This window comes from Triticum dicoccoides, chromosome 3B (assembly GCF_002162155.2).
Source record: "Triticum dicoccoides isolate Atlit2015 ecotype Zavitan chromosome 3B, WEW_v2.0, whole genome shotgun sequence".
In the NCBI taxonomy this organism is placed as follows: domain Eukaryota; kingdom Viridiplantae; phylum Streptophyta; class Magnoliopsida; order Poales; family Poaceae; genus Triticum; species Triticum dicoccoides.
The window spans coordinates 321,108,284-321,117,439 of NC_041385.1; positions in this window are offsets into that span (position 1 = coordinate 321,108,284).

Here is a 9,156-nt window from a genome sequence, read left to right on the forward strand (position 1 = left end):
GCAAGCACTGGTCGACTTCCTCGTCGACTGGGCCGAGACCCAGTATCTGCCGCCAGCGCCCGACTCCACCCATTGGCGGATGCACTTCGACGGCTCCAAGATGCGCACCGGCTTGGGAGCCGGCGTCGTCCTCACTTCCCCCAAGGGTGACAAGCTCAGATATGCGCTGCAGATCCACTTCGCCGCCTCCAACAACGTGGCCGAGTACGAGGCGCTCATCCACGGGCTCCGGCTTGCCAAAGAACTCAGCATTCGCCGGATCCTGTGTTATGGCGACTCTGACTTGGTGGTCCAGCAATCATCTAGCGATTGGGACGCCAAGGACGCAAATATGGCGAGCTATCGTTTCCTCGTCCAGCAACTCAGCGGATACTTCGAGGGCTGCGAGTTCCTCCACGTGACAAGGAACGACAACGACAAAGCAGACGCCTTGGCATGAATCGGCTCCACCCGCCAGGCAATACCATCTGGTGTCGCCCTCCGGCGCCTCCTCAAGCCTTCTATCAAGCCGTCACCAGAATCAGATTCAATCTTTGTGCCGACTCCACCTGAGGAAGACGGATCCGACTCCAGGAAACACACAGTCGAAGCCGGCCCGGGGACTTCAGAACCCGGCCCGGGGCCTGCAGTGGCAAGATCAAAGACTTCAGAACCCGGCCCGGGGACTGCAGTGGCAAGATCAAAGACTCCAGAGCTCGGCCCGGGGACTGCTCCAGTCGGCCCTGGGACTTTGTCAAATCAGCAAGCGGCTGCGAACTCCAACCCGCCACCTCCCAGCCCGGCCGCCCTTGTCCAAGTCACACTAGTGGCAGTTGAAGAAATAGCAGCACCTTCATGGGCCCAGCCCATCCTCAGGTTCTTAGTAAACAGAGAGCTGCCAACCGATGAAATCTCGGCTCGACAAGTGCAAGGCCGAGCAGCAGCCTACACCATAGTCAACAGAGAGCTGGTCAGGCGCAGCGTTACCGGCGTCTTCCAACGCTGCGTCGAGGCAGAACAAGGCCAAGCAATCCTCAGAGACATCCATGAAGGCGAGTGCGGTCACCACGCGGCCTCTAGGGCACTCGTCGCCAAATCCTTCCGGCACGTTTTCTTCTGGCCAACCGCCCTGGAAGAGGCCAAAGAGTTAGTCCAAAAGTGCAAGGGGTGCCCGATTTTCCATTACAAGCCACTTCAGCTAGCTTCCGCACTCAAGACTATCCCCATCGCCTGGCCCTTTGCAGTCTGGGGCCTGGACATGGTGGGACCATTCAAGACGGCACGAGGTGGCTTGACTCACCTACTTGTCGCAGTGGACAAATTCACCAAGTGGGTGGAGGTGAAACCCATCAAGAAGTTGAATGGTCCGACTGCAGTCACCTTCATCGCTGACATCACAACTCGGTACGACATCCCACACAGCATCATCACCGACAATGGCACGAATTTTGCCAAAGGTGCCTTGGCCCGTTTCTGCGCGACACAGGGCATCCGACTGGACTTAGCGTCTGTTGCCCATCCATAGTCAAACGGCCAGGTGAAGCGAGCGAACGGCCTCATCTTATCCGGCATCAAGCCTCGACTCATCGTACCGCTGGAGCGATCTGCCGGCTGTTGGCTTGAGGAGCAGCCAGGCGTCCTCTGGAGTCTGCGCACGACTCCAAACAAGTCAACCGGCTTCACACCCTTCTTCCTCGTCTACGGTGCCGAAGCCGTCATCCCAACGGACATAGTGTTCGACTCCCCGCGAGTCACCATGTACACCAAGGAAGAAGCAGAAGAAGCACGTCAAGACAACGTCGATCTGCTGGAAGAGGGCCGGCTGTTGGCACTCAGCCGGTCCAGCATCTACCAGCAGAGTCTGCGTTGATACTACAACAGGAAGGTCACGCCAAGATCTTTCCAAGAAGGCAACCTTGTGCTCCGGCTGATCCAGCGAACAGCCGGCCAGCACAAGCTGTCGGCACCTTGGGAAGGCCCCTTTATCATCAGCAAGGTGCTAGGGAATGACGCCTACTATCTGATCGACGCTCAGAAGCCCCGAGCGCGCAAGAGGGACGACCCCGGCAAAGAGACAAAGCGCCCGTGGAATGCAAATCTTCTTCGAAGATTTTACAGTTGATGCAGTATGTATCACACTACCCCTTTGTATTAAAGTACTAAGACTTTGGGCCCCCCGAGACGAGCTCGGGGACTGCCCTTTTTGTTATCTGTACGATAAGAATTATGCCTTCGAGTACATTACTTTCATTACAAGCCGCTTGGCACCGGGCCAGACTAGTCGGCCCGGGGACTCGCCGCCTTGCGCTATCAGGAGCTTCCCGCAGTCAGACAAGTAGTGCGCGGTGCCCAATCCGCCTCCTGGCAAAGCCGCAGCTTGCAGAGCGACTGTGAGGCAGGCAGGAGTGAGGAAGAACGGGCGCCCACACGAAAAATGGCTAAGGACCTAAAGCACGAACATAGCGTAAGACGACCTCCAGCATTTCTGAAGCAGAAAGCCGACTCATGAGTAGTCGGCTCGCTGTCTTTATTAACCTCTATCAAGGACGGCCGACTCTTGGGTAGTCGGCCTGTCGCTTTCTATCCGACTTGCTAAAGAAACTCTAAATGGCCAAGTACATGCCTTCCCGAAGTAGCCAAGCACTTGACCCAGTGACAGTCCGCAGAGCGGCTGTCCAACTGGCAAGGCAGCGACTAAAGGAAGGCGGCAAAGGGAAAAGCCTAAAGAGCAGTAAGCAAGGAAAGACGGAAATCGGATAAATATTTACATAGGCCCTTGGCCGAACCTTCGAATGGAAGTTCAAGATACACCCCGTGGGTGGAATTGTTCGAATCTAATAAAGTTTTCAAAAGATTACTAAGACAGACAAGCAGAGGCGGAAAAGGCAGCCTAGGAGGCAGCATCTGGGATAGGAGGATCGGAGGAGACGGCGGTGTCAGGCGCTGGGGCAGTCGGCTGGGCGGTCTCGGTTTGATCGCCTCCGGCGGCAGTCGCCTTCTCTCGACGCGGCTCATTACTAGAGGCGCGGTCGAGCTGAGGCTAGCCGCCTGCTCCGTCTTCTGGCACCTCCGCCTCGCCTTCATCCTCCGCCTCGTCCTCCTCCTCGGTGCTGGAGTCGATCACCTCCGCCGAGTCCTCTCCATACTCCGGGTTCATCCCGAACCACTCTAGCGGCACTTCCTCGCCGCCTTCAGCCCGCTCGGGCACGAAGACACTAGTGTCCGTGTACTTGGTGATGGCCGCCGCACGCTCGATAAGGGCGGCCTCCACGGCCTCCAGCTCGGCCTGGCTTCTGACCGAAACGCGGCCATACGGTCCAGGTCCAGCCCCGGATACCACGCCTTGACGAACTCCAAGGCCCGGCGCGCTCCGGCACGGGCCGAGGAACCCTTCCAAGCTTCAAGACGGCCGGCGGCGACTTCCAGCCAGTCGGCGGTCCGACTGGCGGTGCGCAGAGCCGGCTTGTCCGGCCACAAAGCGGCAACCGCCTGGGCGCCGACACGCTGAAGCCGGCGCATCCGCTGGTGGACCGGACGAAGACGGGCTTCAATGCTCAGAAGCTACTCATCGACGGTTCGGGGGGCATTAGCGGCGATCTCCTCACCGCTTGCCCTTCGCGCCTCATGAGCAGCCTCGATGGCCAGAGGGACTGCCTGCGAGTGACCAGGGAAGAAGTCTGCCAAGACAAAAAAGAAGCAAGTCGAAAAATCACAAGTCGGCCTGACACATAGTCGGAGGCCCGAAGAAACGAAAGAAACTTACCATCAACAATATCCTCGATCTCGTGGAAGTCGGAGGTCAGCATCGCCTCCCTGTCAGTCCAGGAGGAGCGCTCGCTCTCAAACTCGGCTAGGAGAGCGGCCTCCTTCTTCTCGGCCTCGTCCTGCGCCTTCTTGAGCAGCTCCTTCTGCTCGGCCAGCTGCGCCGCCAGCAGGTCGCGCTCCGCGGCAAGCTTGCTACACTCCTCCTCCTTGGCACGCCGGGCGGTATTGGCCTCGCCCAGCTGCTCCTGAAGAACGGCGTTGGCTCCTGAAGAACGAAAGAAGAGACAAATAAGTCATCAGCAAAGAAGATCGCTGGGAAGATCCGGCCCGACTGCTCAGCAGTCGGCCCGAATCTCGGGGACTACAGCCCGTGCGTGCAGCAGCGCGCCCCCGCAAAGAAGAATAACTTACTCCGGCTTTCCAACAAGTCGGCAGCCCGCTTGCTCAACTCCTCAACATTGCAGTTGAAGGCAGTGGCACGGAGGTTGTGATACTCCTGCAATAAGTCATTGAAGACAAAGTTAGTATTTGGAGCTCGCCAGAGGGAGTTCCGAACCGCCTGCTCAGCAGCCGGGCCGGAACTCCGGGACTACACCCAGTGGGTGCGCTGGCGCGCACCCACAGAGAAGAACGAGAATAAAAAGAAGAAGGAAACATACTCGGACGGCCGTCCGCGCTGCCAGATGCGCCCTGGTGCAAGTTTGAAGGGCGTCGCCTTCAGGGCACAGCTTCGCCTGAACGTCCAGAAGCACTTGATTCAGTGGCTCGGTGCTGCCTCCGCGCAACCACCCGGTGGGCGCGGCGCTCGTGGCCTCGGCGTCCAAGGTTGCCGAGCTGGCGGCGCCGGTCTCCCGAGGTCGCGGCGCCGAGGTCGCCCTCTCAAGATGGTGGCGCACCAGCGAGGCGACTTGGAGAAGCAGCCGCGGCTCGGCTTCGTCCGTCACCGGCGGCTCCAACGGACCCACCGGCTGTTTGCCGTGCGGTCTCCCAGACGGCGGTGGAGGCGGCGGTGGCGGCATGAGAGTGTCCCACATGGAAGCCTCGCCGCTCTCCTTCTCCGCGACGGGGTTCTCGGTGCCGGCCCCTCCGGTCTGCCCCGTGAACTCCGGAGGCGGCGGTGCAGACGAGATTGGTGGGACGAGCATCGCCGATCGGCGATGCGCGGCCTCCTCGGCACGCCGTCTCGCCGCGAGGGCGGCTTCGGCATCCTCCAGCTTCTTCTGGGCGGAGGCGGCCGCCCTGTCAGCCTCCGCCTTCTCTAGACGTTCGGCCTCCTCCTCCTCACGCTTCTCCCGCGCATTTCGCTCCGTCGCCTCCCGCAGGTCGGCGGCAGGGTCGGCCCGCGCGAGTATTGGCGGATGTCTCTGCCGACCTCATGACAGAGGGGACGGCGACTCTCTCATGGGAAAGAGGGGCCCTGAAGAAGAACGGAGGGAGTATAAAAGAAGACTCGGACAAGATCCACCGAAGGGAAATAAAAAAGCGTAAAGACTTACGCAGAGACTAGCGGCGGCCTTCTCACTTCCCTTCGGAAGCGGTTGGCCTTCGCGGCCGCCTCCTCCCGTTTGGTCGCGGCGGCCGCCCCCTTGAACTTCTTCAATTTGCCGCCGGGCGCACTCGGCCCGGCGTGACGCCTCTTCGCGCCGCCTTGGCCGGCTAGGCCGGCGGAGGAGCCGGCGCCCGACGAGCCGACCCTCGACTGGTGGCGCGGAGCGACTTCCCCTTCGGCGTCGTCGTCAGGCTAGTCGGCGAAGGTGGACGAGGGCCTGAAGTCGCCTTCTGCCCCCGCTCCCCCGCCTTCAGCATCGGCTTCCATCGCCGCCGCCCCCAAGTCGGGGTCGTCGCCGTCGCTCTCCGCACGATCGGGAACATACTCACGGGGCTGTCTCGTGGCGCCGGCTGCAGGCTGCATAAGGGGATTCTAGCTCAGAAGAAACCGACAAGAGTCAGAAGCCGGAGTCGGCCGCAAAGAAGACAAAACAATAGAGAGACGCGACTTACCACTGGTGGGGGGTTGTCGCGCGAGTACGGCTCCTTGCCGAACTGCCAGTCCTCCCCAAACTCGCAGTTCGCGATATAATTCACCATGTTTGCCACCTCCGTGCGGGGCATCTCCTTGGTGCACATCCGACTCGGGTCTCGGAGGCCGCTCATCTGACAGATCAGGTGAGGCCGACCTTGGAGCGGGAGAACTCGGCGCGCCACGAAGGCGGCCAGCAAGTCGGCCCCGACGAGACCCTCCGACTGCGTCAAGACCCGGAGTCACGCTACGGCGGCGGCTCCGGCGGGAGTCAGCGTCTTGACTCGGTGAGACCAGCTGGGGAGCCTCTCAGTTAGGGGAGCGGCGTTGTAAGGCGGCAGGTTGACCCAGTCGCCGTTGGAGGCGAGGTTCTTCATGTAGAAGTATGAGCGCGGCCACATCTTCACCGACTTGATCAGCGTGATGGGTGGAAAGGGGTTGTCCACCGTCGAGCACCGCATCGCGATGAAGGCGCCGCACTGTGCCGGCACGCCGGTGATGTGCGTGCCGAGCTTAGAAGAGAAGAATTCTCCCCACAACTCGATGGTGGGGAGAACGCCGAGCAAACCTTCGCACAGAGTGGCGAAGGCGGAGAGCAACACCACCGTATTCGGAGTGAGGTGGTGCGGTTGAAGGCTGTGGAACTCCAAGAACGAGTGGAAGAAGCCGCTCGCCGGCAGCCCCAGGCCGCGCATGAGGTGCAAGCGGAAGATGAACCGCTCGCCCTCCTCCGGCGCCGGCCGGATCTCCCCCTCCGGCACGGCGCAGGTGCGCATGAGGTCCGCGCTGGGGAGACGGCTTGTCCGGCGGAGGAACTCGATGTGTTCCTCTTCTACCTCCGAGCCTTCCCACACGCTGGAGCGCACGGCGGGGGCCGCGGCGGAGGAAGAGCTCATCGCCGTGGTATGGAGTGCTCTTGCTCAACGACGGAGGCAGGAGGGAGAGAAACCAAGATGAGGCGGGGGAGCGGGGAAGAAGGGCGCACGTGTTGTGCCGCTCCGCTCCCCCCGCCTACTTATAGCCCTATGGGCTGAGAAGCCGAGGGGGCGGGCGTGGGATTAACTACGCACGATGCCCCCACGCTGCCCCACGATTTACCCCACGAAGTTACTGCGCGCAGTAACGACGTGGGAAAACCAACCGTCCACGGCTGCAACGGATCCGTTTGTATGCCGAGGCACGGTAGTGGCGGGCCCCACCTGACGGCCCGTCGCGTCGCGCGCGTGGGCAGGCAGACTGCCCTCTCCACGTGGCGCCACGTGATAGGACCGCCCTGATGGCTGCGGGGAAGCGTATCAGGCACGCCGCCTAGTTTCCCGCCGCGACTTTTGAGCTGCGGCTCTTTGCTAAACGTGCGACTCTCGACAGTCGGCCCAAGGGAAGATGGCCGAGTTCCAGAGTCCGCTCCTGGAAGGTTGAAACTGTTGAAGCCCCACAATGCAGCGTCCGCAGGGCTTCACCAGCTTCGGGGACTACTGTCGGAGTATTGGGCCACGGGTAGGCTCACCCGAGTCCCAAGACCTTTCAAGACATCGGGGCAGGCCGCGCTCCTCAAGCCGAGTCCCAGGAGCGACTCCAAGACAAGTCGAGTCCCAGACGGCGACTCCGAGATAAGCCGACTCCGAGCTGGCGACCTCCAGAGAGGCCGACTATGGAGAGTCGGCCCATGACTCCTCCCTCATCCCGAAGTACGATGTGGGGTACGGTCACGGCGTGGCCGTTCCCCCCTGCATACGAAGGGCCGGCATGGCTACAGTCAGCCGTATCGCTGGAAGATCTCCGGCGAGGCGCGGCACTGTTGCCATGCCTGCCCTGACCTCAGCCACAGTGCGCCACGCATTGTGCCCACAACGCCGGCATGTACGGCCCGAAGACGGCGGGGCCGTCTATGAGTGGGTGGGCCGAAGGCGGCCTGGGCGCCCCGAAGACGGACCTGTGGGAGTCGGCCTCCTTGGAGTCGGCCGACTCCTCCCCAGGGCCCCACGAGCCATTAACCAGATAGGATGGGGAGTGGCGACAGTGACCGCCCGATAGATGGTGGCACTGTCGTCACGACCCAATGACTGAGCCTGCGTCGTCAGGAGTGCCGCTACAGAATCAAGCCTGTCCACGGGACCCGCGAGTCAGCGGGCCCCAGAAGCCGGCGGGGAAGACGGCGGCCTGAGAGACAGACGGCGGCCTGAGAGACAGACGGCTGGGACCCGCGCCCAGCCGGATTACTATTGTACCCCCGGGGGGTAGGCCTATATAAACCCCCCGGGGCACCCATGCAAAGGGTTCGGACCTAGATAGAGATAGACCAGATAGCACAGGGAGGAGAGAGCTAGCCTTGCCTTCTCCTGCCTCCCAAACAGCTCCAGGAGCACCATTGTAGTCACTTTGCCTTAGTGATCATGCGGAGACCCCACAGAGCAGCAGTAGGGGTGTTATCTCCTAGGAGAGCCCTGAAGCTAGGTAAGTTCCACCGGCGTGCATGTCTTCGCCTCATCCCACTTCCAGGCACCGGCGACGTTCTACTCGCTCCCACCATGATAAGCCATCCTTTGGCATATGTCGTATCCAACCCCCGACAATCACAAATAAAGTTTCGCCGTGCATAACTCAAAGTTTTGTCATACAGAAAGTATGGACTAAATGGACACATTGCCATATATCGACAATCACTCCAACATGTCGTGCCATCCATTATTACCCCGACTAAAAAACATCTACTATTAACCATACTGCCCTAGTTAACTAGTACCATCACTACTACTAATTAACATCTACTACTACTAAAAATCATTATGTATGAACCCTAGTACTAATTAACATCTACTACTACTTCTAATTAACATGGTAAAGGAAGAAAAGGCTGAGATAGGGCGGTCGGGGAGGGGTGGGGGCTTATAGAGAGGGGAGAGACGGTGGCGGGGAGGTGCTCGGCAACGGAGGTAGGGGAGGCGCGAGCGGGCTCAGGATCGAGCGGCGGCGCTCCTGGGCGGGCTCGGGGGCGGTGAGGTCGAGTGCAGCGGCGGAAAGGTCGAGGGCGGCGACGGTGAGGTCGAGGGCGGCCCGAGAGGCGGCGGCGGTGACGCTGGGCGGCCTCGGGCGGTGGCAGTTAGGATGAGCGCGGCGTCGACGCCGGCAGGAGTTAGCGGGGAAGTGGGGGCAACGGCGAAGTGGGGAGACAGCGGTGAAGAGTGGGGCGAGGGATTTGGGGGAGAACTCGTGGCCGAGGGGAAACCGTTTTTTGGGTTATGTCAAAAATAACGGTAGCACGCTAGGGAAAACGCGCTATAGCTAAGTTAGCTATAGCGCGTTTTCGTAAACGCGCTACTGCTATTCCTTCATCCTTTTTCCCTTTTTCGTTTATTTTTCATTACATTTTATATTTTTTCCTTTGTACTTTT